General features: G+C 44.2%; 1 long non-coding RNA gene across 1 annotated transcript in view; it reads left to right on the top strand.

The window, feature by feature from the left end:
* Window positions 1–22,858, top strand: part of LOC129634073 (uncharacterized) — an 88,628-nt gene extending 65,770 nt beyond the window's left edge. Inside the window, exons 2-3 of the long non-coding RNA XR_008705402.1 lie at window positions 1,296–1,387; window positions 22,373–22,858. This is a non-coding gene — a long non-coding RNA (uncharacterized LOC129634073). The remainder of the gene's footprint in view (window positions 1–1,295; window positions 1,388–22,372) is intronic.
* The last annotated feature ends 300 nt before the right edge of the window (window positions 22,859–23,158 follow it).

Below are 23,158 nucleotides of genomic sequence, written 5' to 3'. Positions count from 1 at the left end.
TTATGCAAAAATAAATGATATATTGTGCATGTATACATGTATATATGGTAAAGTAGAAAAATGTGTTTGGGAATGATTACACCAACTTTCAGAAGATTACCTCAGGGAGTAGGATGAAGAATGGCTTTAGAGCAATTACAAAGGGAGTTTTGGCTTTGTGTGAATTATTTTTTTGATCTGAAGGAAATATGGAAAAATAGTGCAGTTTAACAAAGGCAGATAGTGAATACATACTTTTAATTATCTCTAGTATTGTTGTTGTGTATCTCTGTGCTTGAAAAAATTGTATAATATCAAAACACAGAAAGACTTTGTGAGCTGCCTTTATTGAAAAGTTTCAGGTTAGAACTGAATGTCTTCTAGAACAGGAGTCCCCAGCCTCAGGGGGATTAGGAAGTAGGTTGCACAGCAGCCATGAAACTAAATAATGTTTGCTCCTTGGAAGGAAAGTTATGACCAATCTACAGCATATTAAAAAGAGACATTACTTTGCCAGCAAAGGTCCATCTAGTCAAAGCTATGGTTTCTTCAGTAGTCATGTATGGATGTGAGAGTTGGACTATAAAGAAAGCTGAGCGCTGAAGAATTGATGCTTTCGAACTGTAGTGTTGGAGAGGACTCTTGAGAGTCCCCTGGACTGCAAGGAAATCCAACCCCTCCATCCTAAAGAGATTAGTCCTGGGTGTTCATTGGAAGGACTGATGCTGAAGCTGAAATTCCAATACTTTGGCCACCTGATGCAAAGACCTGACTCATTTGAAAAGACCCTGATGCTGGGAAAGATTGAAGGTGAGAGAAGGGGATGACAGAGGATGAGATGGTTGGGTGGCATCACCAACTCAATGGACGTGAGTTTGGGTAAGCTCCAGGAATTGGTGATGGACAGGGAGGCCTGGTGTGCTGCAGTCCATGGGATCGCAAAGAGTCGGACGTGACTGAGCGATTGAACTGAACTGCACGGCAGGAGCTGAGTGGCTGGCAAGTGAGTGAAGCGTCATCTGTATTTACAGCTGCTTTCCATCACTCACTTTACCGCCTGAGCTCTGCCTCCTGTCAGATCAATGGTAGCAGTAAGTCCTCACAGGAGCATGAACCCTACTGTGAACTGCACAAGTGAGGGATCCAGGTTGTATGCTCCTTATGAGAATCATCCCCAAACCACCCCCGCCATCCCGGTCCCTGGAAAGATTGTCTTCCATGAAACTAGTACCTAGTGCCAGAAAGTTTGGGGACTGCTGTTTCAGAGACAATTCCTGTAACAACGTAGACTAAGTTAACCGGTGGGTCTTTTCCAGCTCGAAGCCTCTCAGAGTCTGGCGCCCTCAACAGCATCCTAGCATTTGGATAACCAGCCTGCATCTGTGTTGCACCTGCTTCATTTCCCCTGGTGAGTTAAGCGCAATGCTGGAGCAGAATGCAAGGAAATGAAAATCCCTTTTGATTGGATGCAGCCAGGGTCCCTTTCCACACTTAGAGCCTGTGCTTGATTCCTACTCAATTTGAGAAAACTTCCCAAACTTACTGTTTTCAGAGTGCCAGCCAGAGGTTAAATCATGTTAGAGATTGTCTTTATCCGTGATCCCTTTCACCTACCTTCTTATTTCTCTGGGCAAGAAACCAGCCTCACCACCCACTCTACCCTTGTCCCCAGTACTTTCAAAACAGCTCTGGCCCACATAAGGGGCCTCTTACCTTACCCTGTCACCTCCCCCATATGCCTCCCTCTGAACCAGCATCCCACATGGTATGGGCTGTTTTCTTGCCCTTTCTCTGTTCAGAGCTTCACTGTTTACCGTATTCTACCAAGGTGAAAATGAGGTGATGAAATTTGCCTGGAATCAAGTTCCACAGTCTCTATGGTACCTGTTTTGGGGGTAAGACTTTAACTCAAAGTGGCTCATGGGATTGATAGAATGAAAAAGAAGCAGGAGTGGGACTTTACCATCAGGGGTAAAGTATCTCCTTGCCAAGGCAGGGGACATTGGTTCAATCCCTGGTCAGGGAAGATTCCACATGCAGCGGGGCAACTAAGCGTGTGCCACAACTACTGAGCTCATGTGCTCTAGAGCCTGTGCTCTGCAATAAGAGAAGCCACCTTAATGCTCAAGCACCACAACTAGAGAGTAGCCACAACTATGCAACTAGAGAAAGCTCGCTGCAACGAGGAAAGCCCACTTGCAGCAATGAAGGCCCAGAGCAGTAAAAAATAATTAAAAATGAAAGAGAAAGGGGAAAGTAATGCTTTTCAAAAATAAGAAGTAGGAGAGATACTTGGGGGCAGGCAGGCCTTAGACTCATGTCTAAGAGGTTCTTGATTCCTCCAGACAACCTTTCATTTGAGAGAATGCTTTACTTTTGACTTGGCATACACATTGGGAGCCAATCAGTCCTGGTTGGAATCTTTGTTTGCTACTTTCTGGCTGAGGAATCTTTGGCAAGTTTCTTTAATATTACATGTTCTTAAACATGCAGCCCTCTTAGAAGTTAAGGAACAAAATAAAGTATGCATTAATATGATAATACTCAATCAATGTTAGTCCCTGAATTAGTTATCTATGCTACATAACAAATTGCCTCCAAACTTAACAGCTTATAATAGTAACTTAGTTTGGTTTTTATTTATTTATTTTTAAAGATTTATTCCAGGCACTTGTGGTTTTTAAAATTATTTATTTGGCTGCATGCAGGATCTTTATTGCATCATTAGCGATTTCTCATTGCAGGCTCTAGAGCACACAGGCTCAGTAGCTGTGGCTCAAGCTTAGTTGTTCTGCAGCATGTGGGATCTTACTTCCCTGACTGGGGATCAAACCTAGGACCCCTGCATTACAAGGCAGATTCTTAACCAGTGGACCAGCAGGGAAGTCCCAATAATACATTTTAATCTCACCATTTCTGTGAGTCAGGCGTCCAGGTGTGACTTGGCTGGGTCCTCCAGCTCAAGGTCTCTTACAGGCTGCAGCCAAGGCATCAGATGGGGCTGACGTCATCTAGTGACCTGACCAGAACAGTTACTAATGGGCTGTTGGCTTGAGGACTTCAGTTTACCACTGGTGATGGCAGGAGGCCACCCTGCATTCTTTGCCACAGGGGCATCTCAACATGGTAGCTGACTTCAGAGACAGAGGGAGAGGGGAGTCACATTCTTGTATAGCCTGGCTTCAGGATTGACATCTCAGTTTTCCCATATCCCACACATTAAAGGAAGCCACTAGGTACAACCCACACTCTTGGGGATAAGATTATACAAAAGTGTGATTTCCAGGAGGTAGGGCTCATTGGAGATCATTTTTCAAGGCTGCCTACCACAGCTATGTTTCTTTTTCCCTGTTGTGGGTTGATACTGATCAAAAGATATGCACACACTGCCCTTTGTCATGGAGAAGGCAATGGCACCCCACTCCAGTACTCTTGCCTGGAAAATCCCATGGACAAAGTAGCCTGGTGGGCTGCAGTCCATGGGGTCGCTAAGAGTCGGACACAACTGATCGACTTCACTTTCACTTTTCACTTTCATTCATTGGAGAAGGAAATGGCAACCCACTCCAGTGTTCTTGCCTGGAGAATCCCAGGGACAGGGATCCTGGTGGGCTGCCATCTATGGTGTTGCACAGAGTCGGACACGACTGAGTGATGCAGCAGCAGCAGCCCTTTGTCACAGTTGTTTAAATTTCAGGTATTACTAATGCATATACATATAACTTCTTAATATTCTTTTTTTGTATACTTTTTGTTTTGTTTTGCTTTACTTTACAATATTGTATTGGTTTTGTCATACATTGACATGAGTCTGCCACAGGTGTACATGTGTTCCCCATCCTGAACCCCCCTCCCACCTCCCTCCCCATCCCATCCCTCTCCGTCATCCCAGTGCACCAGTCCCGAGTACCCTGTCTCATGCATCGAACCTGGACTGGCGATCCATTTCACATATGATAATATACATGTTCCCATTCAGATCATATTTACATAGAAATTATATAGTATTCCCATGTATGCATATAACTTCTTTGAGAATTTCTGATACCTTAAGACCAGTGAGTGTGTGCTTAGTCTCTTTGCAGCCTCATGGACTGTAGCCCACCAGGCTCTGCTATCCATGGATCCTCCAGGCAAGAATATTGGAGTGGGTTGCCATGCCCTGCTCCAGGGGATCTTTCCAACCTAGGGATCGAACCCAGGTCTCCCACACTGCAGGCAGCCCAATGGCCTCTCATACAGCATGTCTTTGGGCCTGAAGGATGTTCCATCTACTTACAGATGCAGGGGAGGTCACAGTCTGAACCCCCACCCCCATTATTCACCACCCCATTCTCCCTTTGAATCCTTGGAAGACAGGGCATCTCCCCTGCCCAGCTGGGAAGACCTAACACAGGCCCCCAGCCCTGTCACTTTGCCTAAGACCAGAAGGTACTGTCTGCATTTCCCTCTTACCTCCTGGTCCCTGCCTGGCCCATGCATCTCTCTGTTGAGACATCAACTGTGGCCCCATTTTTGCCAACTTCTAGTAAATTAAAGAATCATTTCACGATCATACAGGCCTTGTAAACACAACTCTGTGTCGAAAAATTCAAGAATACCAAAGCCTCCTACTTCTTTTTTTTTTTTCTTAATCGAAGTATAATTGATTTACAATACTGTGCCAATGTCTGCTGTATAGCAAAGCGACTTTTTCGTTACACACATACAGACATTCTTTTTCTGGTACATATTCTTTTCCATTGCAGTTTATCACAGGATATTGAATATAGTTCCTTGTGCTACACAGTAGGACCTTGTTGTTTATTCATCCTATATATAATAGTTTACATCTGCTAAACCCACACTTCCCTCCTCCTCCCTGCTCCTCCTTGGGGACTAGAAATCTGTTCTCTATGTCTGTGAGTCTGTTACTGTTTTATAGATAGGTTCATTTGTGCCATATTTTAGATTCCACATATAAGTGATATCATATGGTATTTGTCTCTTTCTTAGTATGAAAATCCCTAGTTGCATCCATATTGTTGCAAATGTGAAGCCTCCTTCTTGTCTTTATCATGAAACTTCACTTTGTATCAAAACCTCTGAACCTTCAAAGTGTCAGACAGACAAATGTTAGTAGCTTATGTTCTTGTTGCTCTGTCACTCTGTCCTGCTTACCTGGCCCCACTCTGGCCCTCTATTTGCCCCCCTCCCACTGCTCTTCTTTGTGGCCATTTCCCAGCACCTAAGGGAACTGTGAGCCAGCACCCAGGGGAACTGTGGGCCAGCACCACTGGTCATCTCCTCGCATCCCCTGTGGTGCTTTGCGCCTCATTCTTGCTCACGTTATCCCCTGTATCTATGATGCTTTGCTCACCTGACTCTCTTCTTCCTCCTTTAGAACACAACTCAGTGCTGAGTCCAGGCAACTGAGCGTTAATTCCTAAGCCCACAGTGGTCCTTCTATGACAGAGAGTAGCATTACCATAGTACTTACTGTGTTATATTGTAATGTCCGGTTTGCATACTCACCTTCACCCTAGGGGCCTTCTCCAAAACGGACCCAGTGTCCATTGTGTTATCTCAGCATATTAAGATATTACGTTATCTCAACAAAGTAAAGGTCATATATTATTGGGACAAGCCCACAACTAACATCATACTCAATGAAGAGAGATTGAAAGCTTTTCCTCTAAGTTCAGGAGCAAAACAAAGGGTGCCCACTCTCACCACACCTCTTTAACATGATAGGGAAGTCCTAATTAGAGCAATCCGGCAAGAAAAAGAAATAAAACATATCGGAATTGGAAAAAAGGAAGTAAAATTGTCTCTATTTGCAGATGGCATGATTTTATATACAGAAAATCCAAAAGATTGCAACCAAAAAACAGCTGGATCTAATCTAGGCATTATGTTTATTCCTGCTTTGCAAATACAGTAAGTCCCCTACATACAAACCTTCAAGTTGGAAACTTTTAAAAATCCAAATGTGCCTAGAGAAAGGAGGAAGAGAGATATGACAAAGAAGAAATAACTGAAGAGCTAAAGGGATTCACGATGCCGGAGAAGGAAGGGGATTTTCTGTATTTGTGGGGGTGCTTTTAGCTTTTGAGGCACAGGCCTTGAACATAGAAGGCTATACAAAGGTTGCAGCAGCCATTTACAAAGCAATCCAGTGGTACCAGAGTCATCTGTATGAGAAAAAAATAGCTACTACCCAGACCCCACATCATCTCATTCAGGAGGGTAGATAGAATTAAATCCAGCAAGGAATCAGAACCCGTGCCACCAGCGTCAAGCGTGAGTGAAATGGCAGCTTGCCCTCCATCTCCTATTGCTGCTGATTCTTCAGTTCCACTGTCTCCCACCTCCTCTCCCAACTCCATCAGGAACTCTTCTTACTTGTCCTTCTTACCAGCTCCTGTAAGCCAGCTGTTGTACTGTATTACTGTAGTTTTCAAGGAATTGTACTGTAAGATTAAAAACTTTTTAAATTTTTGTTTGTGTGTTTTTGTGTGTATTATTTCTGTGAACAGTATTATAAACCTACTACAGCACAGTACTATATAGCTGATCCTGTTAGTTGGGTACCTAGGCTAACCTTGTTGGACTTACAAACGAACTAGACTTATGAATGTGTTCTTGGCATTGAACTCCTTTGTATACAGTAGAATTCCTACATACAATGGGTTTGGAGAGGTTAACAGGTCAGTTCAGTTCAGTTCAGTTGCTCAGTCATGTCTGACTCCTTGTGACCCCATGGACTGCAGCACACCAGGCCTCCCTGTCCATCACAAACTCCCGGAGACTACTCATACTCATGTCCATTGAGTCGGTGATGCCATCCAACCATCTCATCTTCTGTCGTCCCCTTCTTCTCCCACCTTCAACCTTTCCCAACATCAGGGTCTTTTCAAATGCATCAGTTCTTCACATTAGGTGGCCAAAGTATTGGAGTTTCAGCTTCAACATCATTCCTTCCAATGAACACCCAGGACTGATCTCCTTGCAGTCCAAGGGACTCTTAAGAGTCTTCTCCAACACCACAGTTCAAAAGCATCAATTCTTCAGCATTCAGCTTTCTTTATAGTCCAACTCTCACATCCATACATGACCACTGGAAAAAAAACATAGCCTTGACTAGACGGGCCTTTGTTGGCAAAGTAATGTCTTTGCTTTTTAATATGCTGTCTAGATTGGTCATAACTTTTCTTCCAAGGAGCAAGCACCTTTTAATTTCATGGCTGCAGTCACCATCTCCAGTGATTTTAGAGCCCAGAAAAATAAAGTCAGCCACTGTTTCCACTGTTTCCCCATCTATTTGCCAAGAAGTGATGGGACCAGATGCCATGATCTTAGTTTTCTGAATGTTTAGTTTTAAGACAACTTTTTCACTCTCCTTTTTCACTTTCATCAAGAGACTCTTTAGTTCTTCTTCACTTTCTGCCATAAGGGTGGTGTCATCTGCATATCTGAGGTTATTAGTATTTCTCCCAGCAATCTTGATTCCAGCTTGTGCTTCCTCCAGCCCAGCGTTTCTCATGATGTACTCTGCATATAAGTTAAATAAGCAGGGTGACGATATACAGCCTTGACATACTCTTTTCCCAATTTGGAACCAGTCTGTTGTTCCGTATCCAGTTCTAACTCTTGCTTCCTGACCTGTATACAGACTTCTCAGGAGGCAGGTCAGGTGTTCTGGTATTCCCATCTCTTTTAGAATTTTCCACAGTTTGTGGTGATCCACACAATCACAGGCTTTGACATAGTCAATAAAGCAGAAATAGATGTTTTTCTGAAACTCTCTTGCTTTTTCAATGATCCATTTGATGATGGAAATTTGATTTCTGGTTCCTCTGCCTTTTCTAAAACCAACTTAAACATCTAGAAGTTCACGGTTCACATATTGCGGAAGACTGGCTTGGAGAATTTTGAGCACTACTTTACTAGCCTGTGAGATGAGTGCAATTGAGTGGTAGTTTCAACATTCTTTGGCATTGCCTTTCTTTTTTTTTTTTTGGCATTGCCTTTCTTTGGATGAATACTGACCTTTTCCAGTCCTGTGGCCACTGCTGAGTTTTCCAAATTTGCTGGCATATTGAGTGCAACACTTTCACAGCATCATCTTTTAGGATTTGAAATAGGTCAACTGGAATTCCATCACCTCCACTAGTTTTGTTCATAGAGATGCTTCCTAAGGCCCACTTGACTTCGCATTCCAGGATGTCTGGCTCTAGGTGAGTGATCACACCATCGTAATTATCTGGGTAGTGAAGATCTTTTTTGTATAGTTCTTCTGTGTATTCTTGCCACCTCTTCTTAATATCTTCTGCTTCTGTTAGGTCCATGCGATTTCTGTCCTTTATTGAGCCCATCTTTGCATGAAATGTTCCCTTGGTATCTCTAATTTTCTTGAAGAGATCTCTAGTCTTTCTCATTCTATTTTTTTCCTCTATTTCTTTGCACTTATCACTGAGGAAGGCTTTCTTATTTCTCATTGCTATTCTTTGGAACTCTGCATTCAAATGGGTAGATCTTTCCTTTTCTCCTTGCTTTTTGCTTCTCTTCTTTTCACAGCTATTTGTAAGGCCTCCTCAGACAGCCCTTTTGTTTTTTTTGCATTTCTTTTTCTTGGGGATGGTCTTGATTCCTGCTTCCTGTACAATGTCACGAACCTCTGTTCATAGTTCTTCAGGAACTTTGTTTATCAGATCTAATCCCTTGAATCTATTTGTCACTTCCACTGTATAATCATAAGGGATTTGATTTAGGTCATATCTGAATGGTCTAGTGGTTTTCCTTACTTTCTTCAATTTAAGTCTGAATTTGGCAATAAGGAGTTCATGATCTGAGCCACAGTCAGCTCCCAGTCTTGTTTTTGCTGACTGTATAGAGCTTCTCCATCTTTGGCTGCAAAGAATATAATCAGTCTGATTTTGGTGTTGACCATCTGGTGATGTCCATGTGTAGAGTCTTCTTTTGTGCTGTTGGAAGAGGGTGTTTGCTATGACCAGTGTGTTCTCTTGGCAAAACTCTATTAGCCTTTGCCCTGCTTCATTCTGTACTCCAAGGCCAAATTTGCCTGTTACTCCAGGTATTTCTTGACTTCCTACTTTTGCATTCCAGTCCCCTGTAATGAAAAGGACATCTTTTTTGGGTGTTAGTTCTAAAAGGTTTTGTAGGTCTTCATAGAACTGTTCAACTTCAGCTTCTTCAGCGTTACTGGTTGGGGCATAGACTTGGATTACCGTGATATTGAATAGTTTGCCTTGGAAATGAACAGAGATCATTCTGTCATTTTTGAGACTGCATCCAAGTACTGCATTTCAGACTCTTTTGTTGACTGTGATGACTACTCCATTTCTTCTAAGGGATTCTTGCCCACAGTAGAAGATATACTGGTCATCTGAGTTAAATTCACCCATTCCAGTCCATTTCAGTTCGCTGATTCCTAGAATGTTGACATTCACTTTTGCCATCTCCTGTTTGACCACTTCCAATTTACCCTGATTCATGGACCTAACCTCCTTCCAGGTTCCTATGCAATATTGCTCTTTACAGCATCAGACCTTGCTTCCATAACCTGTCACATCCACAACTGGGTGTTGTTTTTGCTTTGGCTCCATTTCTTCATTCTATCTGGAGTTATTTTTCCACTGATCTCCAGTAGCATATTGGGCACCTACCAACCTGGGGAGTTCTTCTTTCAGTGTCCTATCTTTTTGCCTTTGCCTACTGTTCATGGGGTTCTCAAGGCAAGAATACTGAAGGGACTTGCATTCCCTTCTCCAGTGGACCACATTCTGTCAGAACTCTCCACTATGACCCATCTGTCTTGGGTGGCCCCACATGGTATGGCTTAGCTTCATTGAGTTAGACAAGGCTGTGGTCTGTGTGATCAGATTGGTTAGTTTTCTGTGATTGTGGTTTTCAATCTGTCTGCCCTCTGATGGGGAAGGATAAGAGGCTTATGGTAGCTTCCTGTTGGGAAAGACTAACTGAGGGGGAAACGGCCTTCTTCAGTTGGGTGGGGCCATGCTCAGTAAATCTTTAATCCAATTTCCTGTTGATGGATGGAGCTGTGTTCCCTCCTTACTATTTACCTGGGGCCAAACTGTGGTGGAGGTGATGAAGATAATGGCGATCTCCTTCAAGAGATTCCATGCATGTAATTCTACACTCACTGCTCCCAACCCTGCAACAGGCCACCACCAACCCACGCCTCCACTGGAGACTCCTGGACACTCCCAGGCAAGTCTGGGTCGTCTGTTGTGGGGTCACTGCTCCTTTCTCCTGGGTCCTGGTGCACACAAGGTTCTGTTTGTCCCCTCCAAGTGTCTTTTTCCCAGTCTTGTGTAAGGTCTGACAGTTCTATGCCTACTTAAGGTCTGACCAAGGTCATGAGGTCAGAAAGGAGCTGCGAGAAGTTTCAAGTCCAATCTGTCCTGGAAGTCAATGCCCTTGACGGTTCAGCTAGACAGCCTGCATCTCCCCGCCCAGCCCCGAGTCCTCCACCCTCCCCTGTCAGCAGGAGGCCAGCGTGGGGTTGGTGCTCAATCCCTGTCTGTCTAATACAACTGAATGCAACCAAGCTGTTTATACAAAAGGAAATTACATTCCTACTGCCTTCATCAGAGCCAGGAGAAATGAACAGGTCTTTTTATATGCATGCGATTTAAATGTACTTATCTAATTTTTTCCTAAGAGACTAACCATCTTCGTCATCAATACATAAAGGCTCAATAAAAACTGCAGATAAAACATGGATGCAATTTGTTGGTGACATATAACCACCTTATATCAACCAGGTCTAGGTGCATTAGAGCTTTAATTACTTTTTGGCAAAATGTACAGTCATTTATAAGGGGGCTCTGGACTGTTGCTGAGTCAAAGCTGTTTGCATGTGTCTCACTGGCCCTTTAAATACCACTCTCTTGCTCTTTGGGAAAAGGAGAATGATGTAATTCTTCTAATTATAACTGACCAGGCTCTTCCATACTCGGTTTGATTCCCCGCAGGTTTCACTATTTGCCAATATCTATTTCACTGTAGCAGAAACAGGAAAAAATTCCCAAGCCTAATCATCTAGAAATTCTTTGACTCTCTTCCACTTTAGTGGAATCATATTTTTGCACTTGAGGTCATCTTTATATATGAGAGGAGAGCAAGGTTGGGAGAAAATTGGTATTAAAAATAGAGCAAAGTTCCAGATTCTCACTCTTTATAGCTCATGGAAGATTCTAGCCTTTTATTATTTATGCCTAATGCTGGCACTACCACCCCTGCCTTGAGAGCATGCCAAGGATCTTCACAGTGCCTTGGCTTCATCTTGCCAGCTGCCAGGGTTGGCATCTTTCAGGAGGCTTCCTTTTCTTTCTGCCCATCACATCCAGACACCATGGTGGCAGGATGAGTCCAGGCAAATGGAGCATCCGTCCACCTGCTAGGCTTGCCTCCCAATCTGAAACCCTGACCACCTTTCCCACTGCTACCTATCTCCTCCCCATACCCAAGGATGCCTCAGCCAGGAACATCACCTGCCCCAAAGTTCACAGTTGAGGGATGGAAGCAATGATCAGTTGCTGCTACTGCTGCTAAGTCACTTCAGTCGTGTCCAACTCTGTGCGACCCCATGGACGGCAGCCCACCAGGCTCCCCCATCCCTGGGATTCTCCAGGCAAGAACACTGGAGTGGGTTGCCATTTCCTTCTCCAATGCATGAAAAGTGAAAAGTGAAAGTGAAGTCGCTCAGTCGTGTCCGACTCCTAGCGACCCCATGGACTGCAGCCCACCAGGCTCCTCCATCCTTGGGATTTTCCATGCAAGAGTACTGGAGTGGGATGCCATTGCCTTCTCCGAATGATCAGTTAAGTCATGAAATTAAATACTGAAAATATGCTGCCAATAAGAAAATCCCTTCTAGTTAAAAAATTCAACTTTTATACATAATCCCCCTGCTTGTGAATCTAATGCAAACGTCACTCTAATGGTAGTATTCTGGAATAGTTAAGAATATATGTTAGGCAAATGGAGGGTTTTAGGAAATGTTGAGTTTGATTCCATCATAATTGGTGATGGGGAAAATAATTAGGTGAGCAAGCAACGGAGAAGTGAGTCTTGGTTGAGTCCTTTCCATGATGAGCACTATGCTTAATTCTGAATTCAGAATATCTCATCTAACTGTCACCATCACCCTTTGGGTAAATCTAAAAGTCCACATTCTTGCGGTTGAGGATACAAGGTTCAAGGACGTCAAATAACTCTTCCCAGGTCTACCCAGGTGGAAACTTGAGCTCTGGTCAGGTGGTCTCCAAAATGCTATTTTCCTTCCACCTCACACTGAGAGGGACCAGGGGTCAAGTGTTGGCCCAGTCAACCAGATGAAGGTGCAGAATCAGAACAGGGAGTTAGGATAAGAGCTACTCTTCTAGAGAAGGATGTATGGCCCTTTGGTCCAAATCCAGTGCCTAGGTTAGGAGCTGTACCTGAGCAAGGGCAAGGTGACCGACAGGGAAGGGACAGTGGCTAATAAATTCATCAGATGTGTTCAGAGAAGCACAAGGAAGCAGGAGAGAGGTTCCAGGGAGGTCCAAAGACAGCTCAAGGGGAGTGTGTTCAGGCCCAGGGTCTGCATCTATTTGGAAACTGGAGGACAGGACAGAGAACGAGGCAGATGACTGAGCACTCAGTCGCTGGACCAGAGGTTCAGGTTTGAGGAGGGACCAACCCCAAGCCTGGCCTGGTGCTGAGGTGCTAAGCCTAGAGCCCTGGACCTCTGTGTGCCCAAATACCGGATGAGGCTACTCCCCAGGAGGGTCTCTGTCATCATAGGTTCCCCAGTTGAGAAACCTGCAGCTGTGGAGATGTGAGGGTTAGTGATTCTGTGAAGACCTGGGGCAAAGCCTGAGCCTTGTCCCATTTTACAGAAGCCAACAGGATTGCTAGTTCCCTCCACGTTCGGTGGGTCAGCACATCACTCACTCAGTCACCAAGTGCTCTTTTGAGTCCCTAGGATTCTTTCATGCCACTGCACAGCTGTGTTCTGCTCTAGGTATAAAAAGACAGAAACCAGCTTTTATGTTGAGTGTCATGGGAAATAAGTTGGTAAAATAGAACTAAAACACATGTGCCCAGTGTTCATTGAAGCACTGTTTACAATAGCCAGGACATGAAAGCAACCCAAACGTCCATCAACAGATGAATGGATAAAATATGGTGCAGATACACAGTGGAATATTACTCAGCCATGAAAAGGAACATGATTGGTAATTTGAATAGACATGGATGGACCTAGAGTCTATCATACAGAGTGAAGTAAATCAGAAAGAAAAAAACAAATACCATATATTAATGCATATATGTGGAATCTAGAAAAATGGTACAGATGAACCTATTTGCAGGGCAGGAATAGAGACACAGACAAAGGGAAGAGACTTGTGGACACAGGGCTAGGGGGTGGGTGGGATGACCTGGGAGATTGGGATTGATGTATGTGCACCACCATGTGTAAACCTGCTGTAAGCACAGGGAGCTCAGCTCTGTGCTCTGTAGTGACCTAGGTGGATACGGGGTGGGGTAGGAGGGAGGGAGAGAGACCCAAGAGGGGATATATATATATATATATATTCCACTTCATTGTACAGCAACAACTAACATTGTAAAGCAACTATATCCCAATTTTAAAAAAAGAAATGATTTGGTAAGAAAAACCTCGACTCTCATTCTATAATCTAGTAGAGAAGATAGGACACAAACTGGAATAGATACAAGATCAGGTCACATGTGCTAAGGACCCCTGTGGAGGAGTGAAGTAGCAGCTCTGCATAATAAGAGAGGAAGGCGAGCTCTCCTAGGGATAGGATGGTAACTGAGATGACTTGGTGAGATTCCAGGAACACGTGAACTTTGTTGTAAGGACACAAGGAGGGGGTGGGGTCAGGAGGTTGCAGGTCTGGGGTGACCCTCATCTAGATGACATGCACTCTTTTTATTCCTCTCTGACTGGCCATTTCCAGTCATGGAGGCCAAGCTCCTTGGTCATCCTTCATGCCTACCTCTGACCTCAAAACGTGAGACCTTCCTCTCCCTGCCCTTCCAGTGACACATGTTCTGCTCCTGAAGATCATTAACAAACAACCTCTCTACCATCAAGTGGTCCAAGATCAGATTCTTTCCCTGACTTTTTGTTGAATCCCCTTGAACTTGTAAAACTGTATGGCTAGAGTTAGCAGGTCTCTCTTGATCAAGGGCTTTCCTAATGGCTCAGATGGTAAAGAATCCACCTGCAAGGCAAAAGACCTCAGTTCAATCCCTGGGTCAGGAAGATACCTGGAGAAGGGAACAGCTATCCACTTTAGTATTCTTGCCTGGAGAATTTCATGGACAGAGGAACCTGGCGGGCTATAGTCCATGGGGTCACAAAGAGTCGGACACAACTGAGTGACTAACATTCTTGGTCAAAGTGCAAGCCTTCCATTACCAAATGGTAAGACTCCTGCAGGAGAGCAGAGAAAGCCCGTCTGCTCTCCAGATCATATTTGAAAACTACTAGAGGAGAGGAGATTGTTGGAGAAGGCAATGGCAACCCACTCCAGTACTCTTGCCTGGAAAATCCCATGGATGGAGGAGCCTGGTAGGCTGCAGTCATTGGGGTCGCTAAGAGTCAGGCACAACTGAGCAACTTCACTTTCACTTTTCACTTTCATGCATTGGAGAAGGAAATGGCAACCCATTCCGGTGTTCTTGCCTGGAGAATCCCAGGGATGGGGGAACCTGGTGGGCTGCCGTCTATGGGGTCGCATAGAGTCGGACACTACTGAAGCGACTTAGCAGCAGCAGCAGCAGAGGAGATTGTTATTATGCCATAGGAAGTCCTTGCTAGGCCAAATGATCTTCTGGAACACAGATAACCCCATCCTATGTGTCTATTTTCTCAGAAGACAAGTTTTCTTCTTCCTTAAGTATCTGTGGGTTCTTGGGCATGTATTTTCATGGAAGCTTGATTTGACTTAAAATTGCCCTTCTCTTCAAATCATACATGGACCTCAGAGCAGAGAAATCATTTTTAAAACTCCATGTTCAAAGGGTCTGGCACAGCAACACTCCATGAAGACTTGGCTGCTAGCCTGGTTGGCTTTATGCTGCACTCGCCTGGCTCAGCAACAAGCTGGGGGTGGACCAGTGGCTTACACGTTGTGGATGCTCTTCTCTGCCTGCACGTGAGGGTGCTTCATGGAAGTCAGCCCTTCTGTAGGTGTCACTTCATTCAGGTCTGTTCTGCAAGGCCTCCAAGGTCTACCCATTCTGGGTACCAGGATCGTAAAGGCCTAGGGACTTAACAGCCTTTGGTTGAAGTTATTTCTCCTCAGTAGGATGAAGCAGCATAATGTGATAAAAAGGGGAATGAACCCCAAATCAGATAAGCTGAGCTCAAGGTGCATCTTTGGTAATTACTAATTGGGTAGGCAAAGTACTAAATGTAATCTCTTTTAAGGCTCTGTTTGTCTTTACAGTAAGATAAGCAGTACCTATTTCAGAAAGTCGTAAATATAAATGAATCCGGATCATAGTAGTCCTTTGGTGAATGATAGCTATACATAATCTTCCTTCTTCGAATTTCAAAATTTAATGAAAAAAATGTTTAAGAAAAGTGAACCCATGCTCTTTTTAAAAAGTTATTTCAAGGATACACATTTATATTTGGTTTCCTAATAGGTTGACATAAGCTTAGACACATCTTCATAATGTATGTTTATGCATATACGTTTATATATCCAGACACTAGGTGCCTGAGGGTTCATACGTATACACACACACACACATGCACAACACCTCAAATTAACTGCAGATGTGGTATTTGGTTTCAACATTAATTTTCAGCCCCTCTTCACTAAGAAATCATTATTGCTAAACTGAATTAACATCACTTTGTCTTTTATTGTAAACACACCTGCTGGTAAGAGTCTTCCCAGGGCCCCTAAGTCAGCAGTTCTTAAACTCAGGTGCTGGCTGAGCTGCAGCAGCAGCCCCAGTTCACTAGTTGCCGTGACAAACAGAGCACCATCTTCCTTAGACAAAACTAGTAAGCCACTTTAGGATTTCATCCAGCGTCCAGACAAGAGAAGGAATGTCATGCCCAGCTCTGTACCCCCAGTGACGACAAGAACCATTTGCCACACCTGTGGGATAACACCCACACTCAGCTCTTCTGGCATATTTGGTTGCTAACTAGATCATATCACTAATCGAGTTTCAGTGGAATTATTCATGCATGTGTCTTTCTCCTGTGCAAGACCATGCGTTTCTGTGTATATGGAGCATGGACATTTCTGTGTCTCTAGTGTCTAGCCTGCATTGTATGGCTCCTGGCACATACTTGATTAGGATGGATGAATGGATGGACATATGGATGGATGGACAGATGGATGGGTGGCACATTTGCTGTTTTGGCTGTATTAGGTTGGACAAAAACTTGTTCAGGTTTTTCCGTAGGTGTTACAAAAAACCTGAATGAAATTTTTGGCCAACCCAATATGTTAACCTTGATCCAAAGTCATAGGAAAATTTTTTAAAATAATATTTACCCTATTTTTAAAGATTTTCAAGTATTATCTTCTCCATGACCAGAGACTGAGTCTTTTGACAATCAGCAGCATATGGTTACACTGCCCTGTATACCATTCTTGTATCGATCAGTTTCTACCTCAGGACTGTGATCTTCTGCCCACTGTAACATTACTTCTGCTGCCGGGCATTCCTCCTAGAAGGGGATCAGAGTATGCCGGCCCAACACGTGCCACTTTGATGTAAAGATTATTTTGAGCTGAAGAAAATTGAGAAATTGCAAACACGAGAAAAGCTTCCTAACCTTCCCCAATCTATCTAAAACAAGGCCATAATTTTCCCTTACTGAAGGTGCCCCTCTCTCACATCACCAAGACAACAATCCTTTAAAAAAAAATTTATCTATGTATTTATTTGACTGTGTCAACTCAGATCCCTGCAGCACAGTTCAGTTCAGTCGCTCAGTCGTGTCTGACTCTTTGCGACCCCATGAACCGCAGCACATCAGGCCTCCCTGTCCATCACCAACTCCCTGAGCTTGCTCAAACTCATGTCCATTGAATCAGTGATGCCTTCCAACCATCTCATCCTCTGTCATCCCCTTCTCCTCCTGCTCAACCTTTCCCAGCATCAGGGTCTTTTCAAATGAGTCAGCTCTTCGCATCAGGTGGTGGGGACTGAATGCCATGATCTTATTTTTCTGAATATTGAGCTTTAAGCCAACTTTTTCACTCTCTTCTTTCACTTTCATCAGGAGGCTCTTTAGTTCTTCTTTACTTTCTGCCATAAGGGTGGTGTCAAATGCATATCTGAGGTTATTGATATTTCTCCCAGCAATCTTGATTCCAGCTTGTGCTTCTTCCAGCCCAGCATTTCTCATGATGTACTCTGCATATAAGTTAAATAAGCAGGGTGACAATATACAGCCTTGACGTACTCCTTTTCCTATTTGGAACCAGTCTTTTGTTCCATGTCCAGTTCCAACTGTTGCTTCCTGACCTGCATGCAGGTTTCTCAAGAGGCAGGTCAGGTGGTCTGGTATTCCTATCTCCTGAAGAATCTTCCACAGTTTATTGTGATCCACACAGTCAAAGGCTTTGGCATAGTCAATAAAGCAAAAATAGATGTTTTTCTGGAACTCTCTTGCTTTTTCCATGATCCAGCGGATGCTGGCAATTTGATCTCTGGTTCCTCTGCCTTTCAGCTTGAACATCTGGAAGTTCGTGGTTCACGTATTGCTGAAGCCTGGCTTGGAGAATTTTGGGCATTACTTTACTAGCGTGTGAAATGAGTGCAATTGTGTGGTAGTTTGAACATTCTTTGGCATTGCCTTTCTTTGGGATTGGAATGAAAACTGACCTTTTCCAGGCCTGTGGCCACTGCTGAGTTTTCCAAATTTGCTGGCATATTGAGTGCAGCACTTTCATAGCATCATCTTACAGGATTTGAAATAACTCAATTGAATTCCATCACCTCCACTAGCTTTGTCATAGTGATGCTTCCTAAGCCCACTTGACTTCACATTCCAGGATGTCTGGCTCTAGGTGAGTGATCACACCATCGTGATTATCTGGGTAGTGAAGATCTTTTCTATACAGTTCTGTGTATTCTTGCCACCTCTTCTTAATATCTTCTGCTTCTGTTAGGTCCATGCAATTTCTGTCCTTTATTGAGCCCATCTTTGCATGAAATGTTCCCTTGGTATCTCTAATTTTCTTGAAGAGATCTCTAGTCTTTCTCATTCTATTGTTTTCCTCTATTTCTTTGCATTGATTGCTGAGGAAGGCTTTCTTATCTCTTCTTGCTATTCTTTGGAACTCTGCATTTAAATGGGTATATCTTTCTGTGCCTCACTGGTGGCTCAGATGGCAAAGCATCTGCAGCACATGGGGTCTTCACTACATCAGGTGGGATCTCTTGTTGCAGCTTGAGGGCTCTGAAGTTGTGGCACCCAGGCTTAATTGCCCTGTGTCATGTGGTAATCTTAATTCCCAGACCAGGGATCAAACCCATGTCCCCTGCATTGCAAGGCAGAATCTTAAGCAGTGGAGCAACAGGGACGTCCCAAGAACAATCTTTTTGAGCAGAGATAGCTCTGGGATGTGTCAAGCACAAACAGAAGCTTACTAAATAACTCCTATCTTCCTCTAGTTCAGTTTAGTTCAGTTCAGTTCAGTCGCTCAGTTGTGTCCAATTCTTTGTGACCCCATGGACTGCAGCACGCCAGGCTTCCCTGTGCACCACCAACTCCCAGAGCTTGCTGAAACTCATGTCTTTTGAGTCAGTGATGCCATCCAACCATTTCATCCTCTGTTGTCCCTTCTCCTTCCGCTTTCAATCTTTCCCAGCATCAGGGTCTTTCCAGTGAGTCAGTTCTTCACATCAGGTGGCCAAAGTATTGGAGTTTCAGCTTCAGCATCAGTCCTCCAATGAATATTCAGGACTGATCTCCTTTAGAATGGACTGGTTGGATCTCTTTGCAGTCCAAGGGACTCTCAAAAATCTTCTCCAACACCACAGTTCAAAAGCATTAATTCTTCAGCACTCAGCTTTCTTTATAGTCCAACTCTCACATCCATACATGACCACTGGAAAAACCATAGCTTTGACTATTCGGATCTTGCTCAGCAAAGTAATGTCTCTGCTTTTTAATATGCTGTCTAGGTTGGCCATAGCTTTTGTTCCAATGAGCAAGCCCCCAACCCCACCCCACCAAATATTTATCTTCTCATAGTTTACCACTCCTAGAAGCCCAAACACCTTTTCTTTGTCAAGTCATGTCTTCACTGTTTATCACCCTTTGTTATAATGGTATATAAACCTCTGAGTCTAAATGCCTCTTTGGAACTTCATTTCTTTTCTGTGAACTCCTTGTGTACATGTCAACATTAGCATCAAATAAAATGCACAGGCCTTTTCTTTGGTTACTCTGTTTTTCAGTTTAATTTGCAGATGCAAGTTGCAGAATCTAAGAGGGTAGAGGCAATTGTTTCCTCACCTACACCCTTTGTTATCTCTTTCCTGACCTTATTTTGGACTGTGAGAGCTCAAAAGAAACTGTAACATAGGTGTCCCCAGAAGGAACTAGAAGGCTTGTAAATGAGCACCTTATCTAATTAATATACAAGTATCTGAGAGATTGAGCTACTTTGAAAAATTTCTCAGACTCTGAGACAGTACTTTGTAGCTGCCAGTTCATGACTGTTCTCTTGCGTCTCCTCTCCCTTCCCCTCTCTCCTCCCTGACAGGGGTTACAGTTTGGTACCTTTCTTTGTCCTTTCCTCCTCCCTTTTCCATAACTCCTGGGGTTTTGGTTAGAGACCTCACATCAGTCTCTAGGATGTGCTAATCTGCTGATTAGAAACCCCCCTATGCCGGGAGCCGGCATATTGCATATTGAGTGCATATTGCATGCTGAGTGCAGCACTTTCCACAGCATCATCTTTCAGGATCTGGAATAGCTCAACTGGAAGTCTGTCACTGCCAGGAGCCAGCGTGAGGAACTCCTCCCGTGGCAAAGGTCATGAGGAAGGAGGCTCGGCATACGCAAAGGCGGGATCCAGCCTCAGGAGTCCCCCTGGAAATTCTTGAGCATCTACCCCCAAAACCAGAGTCTGCCTACTTTCTGCTTTGTGCTTTCACCTACACCTCTGACTTTACGAGGGGCTGTCCCCCACTACCTCTCTCTGAAAAAAAGAGTTAGCTTACAGCTCCAGTTAACAATTCCTGGGTGTGACAGTGTTTAACCTACAAACTCCTTTGGAAATCCTCTAGCCTGCCTGAATAGGTTTTTCCAGCCACATGTGATTGTTCAGAGCCTCCCAACTGTGAGAGGCAGGAGATGTTCTAAACTGTCTAAACACAGATTCCTTTGAGTAGTTAAAAGATTGATTAGAAATTGTATTGGTGAAGGGTTTTTCACTTGTTGAGCCAATGTTTGCTGCTAAGTCTCCATACTCCGTACCTACTGTGTCCTTGGCAGTGTATTGATTGATATAATGGGTGTATAGAAATGTAAGTAGTAGCCTCAATGTTTGTAACATTGGACCCTTGAGTTAATTCTTTTCTTGATTGAGCCCGCCTCACCTTTGCCCTATAGGAATGCAGCTTTGTCCAATGCTTTTTTGGAGGCTGGTGCCTGACTTTGGAATAATCACCTTTAGAGAAAGATAAGTTTCTTAAAATGTTAACAGGCCTCCTGGCCAGAAGATGATGTAATTCACCTGAACTTTTGTATATGATAAGTTTGAAAAGCCTGGCTTCGATTAGGACCAGGAACTGCTGTCCTTGCATGACTCCACCCCTTCCCCCATTATCCTCTATGCACAACTTTAGGTATAAAAACTACTTTGGAAAATAAAGTGCGGGCCTTGTTCACTGAAACTTGGTCTCCCCATGTCGCTCTCTCTTTCAAATTCTGGCTGAGTCTCCATCTGGAGCGCGGAACCCACCATGCTTGCTAATTATGCCTGGGCTTCTAAGATCCGACCGGGGAGGCCTCAGTGTCTCCTCTCCTTCGGGAGAACGGAAGGACGCCTGCGGCCTACGTAAGTGGTGCAAACTTCTTGTCTTGAAGTTTTATTGGTCTCCCGCGTAAACCAAGCTACTCAGCCTCTTTTCTCCACTGAATTTTCCTACTGAGCTATCCTCCTTCTATTACTCTTTATATCTTTAATTAATATCTAATTGAAGCTATTGTATCCTTACCCTCGCCGACGCCATCCCCGCTTCGAATACCCTGGATCAGCCGGGGCTGGACCCCGGCACCCCTACCCACCAGGGCCACATGGATTTCCTCCTCAACATGTCATCAACCCCAACTTAGCTTATTTAATGACCCAGTCCTTCAAAACCAGTGACTACTGAAATCACAGCCTTTGGCTATTCTCTGCCCACCACCTTCCCATTTACAGCAGTCACTGGAAACTAGACAAGGAAGCTTCAGCATCTAAAATCAATGCCTAAGAGACACAGACAGGGAACAAAAATACCAAGGGGGAAAAGCAGGAGAAGCTGGGAGGAATTGGGAGCTTGGGATTGACATATACACATTATTGATACTACATATAAAATAGAAACTAATGAGAGCCTATTGTATAGCACAGGGGACTCTACTCAATGCTCTGTGGTGACATGAATGGGAAGGAAGTCCAAAAGGGAGGCGATATATGTATATGCATGTCTGATTCATTTTGCTGTACAGCAGACACAATACATGGAGAAGGACATGGCAACCCACTCCAGTATTCTTGCCTAGAGAATCCTGTGGACAGAGGAGCCTGGTGGGCTGCTGTCCATAGGGTCGCACAGATTCGGATATGACTGAAGTGACTTAGCATGCATGCATTGGAGAAGAAAATGGCAAGCCACTCTAGTATTCTTGCCTGGAGAATCCCAGGGACAGAGGAGCCTGGTGGGCTGCCATCTATGGAGTCGCACAGAGTCGGACATGACTGAAGCAACTTAGCAGCAGCAGCAGCAGCAGCAGACACTAATACAACACTGTAAAGCAACTATACTCCAATAACATTAATTTAATACAATTAAATTAAAAAAAATAAAATCAATTTCTGGAGGATCAGGCCTCATTGTTATTAAGCAGTAACCTCCCCCCAGGACTGGAAGGATTTTCAGAAAACAGCTGTGTCCATTGAAGGGACATGGAGGCAACTCCTACCACTCCTGCTATCTCAGCAGCCACTGGCCCTGCCTGGGAAGAACCTCGGAATTCAGGGCTCCTGGAATATCACATGCTCCCAACACCCTTCAGTGGCCTTGCAGAAGGTGGGTCCCAGTGATGAAAATGGAGTTGCTGTTTTTAGTTCTCACTCATCTCTTTATTTCTTAGGATTTACAGGAAGAAAGGAGCAGGGGAAGAAAGTCAACTTTACACCACCATCTTCAAGACAGTTATCTTCCCTTTGAGCATCAAAGTGACCACAGCAAGATTTTAACCCTCCTACCCATTTTCCCGAAACTGGAGGGGACCTTTGTCCCCATGCTGTTAGTCTTTTATTTGTCTAGCATCTTCAGCAAATGCTAAGTGTTCCCTGCTGCCCTTGGCGCCTTTCATCTTTTGTGATCAAGTCCAGACACTTACAGCCCAAACGAGGATCAGGTCAAATGTGCACTGACCCCCAAGTAGGCTTCACCCAGGCCCCACTTTCCTATCTGGTAGGTTATACTGCACAGCCTAGAAGGAGACGACCTCAAGAGCTTTTATACTCCCCTCATTCAAAAAGGGAGAGTAGGACTTCCCTTGTAATCCAGTGGTTAAGACTCTGTGCTTCCAATATAGGTGGCATGTGTGCAATCTCTGGTCAGGAAACTAAGATCCCATATGACACAGCCAAAACTGAAAAAAAAAAAAAAAAAGAGAAGCAGAGAGGGGGTAGTCGGGGGGTGGGAGGGTGTCAGTACCTACAGTGATTAAAAACATGGGCTCAGGAGTCAAATTGCCTAAATTTGAGGCCCAGTTCTTCCACTGCCATCTCTGTGGCTTTGCACAGACCACCAGCTTATCTCAAACTTCATTGTCACATAGAGCTGTGGGAGCTGAACTGAGCTCATCTGGGTAAAAGCTTTCAGTGCAGAGGGAGCTCTCTCAATGTCAGGGGTGACACCTGGAGCTCAC

Source organism: Bubalus kerabau, chromosome 19 (assembly GCF_029407905.1).
Source record: "Bubalus kerabau isolate K-KA32 ecotype Philippines breed swamp buffalo chromosome 19, PCC_UOA_SB_1v2, whole genome shotgun sequence".
Taxonomy (NCBI): Eukaryota; Metazoa; Chordata; class Mammalia; order Artiodactyla; family Bovidae; genus Bubalus; species Bubalus kerabau.
Note: the sequence above shows the minus strand (reverse complement) of the source record. Positions and strands in the feature narration are given on the sequence as shown.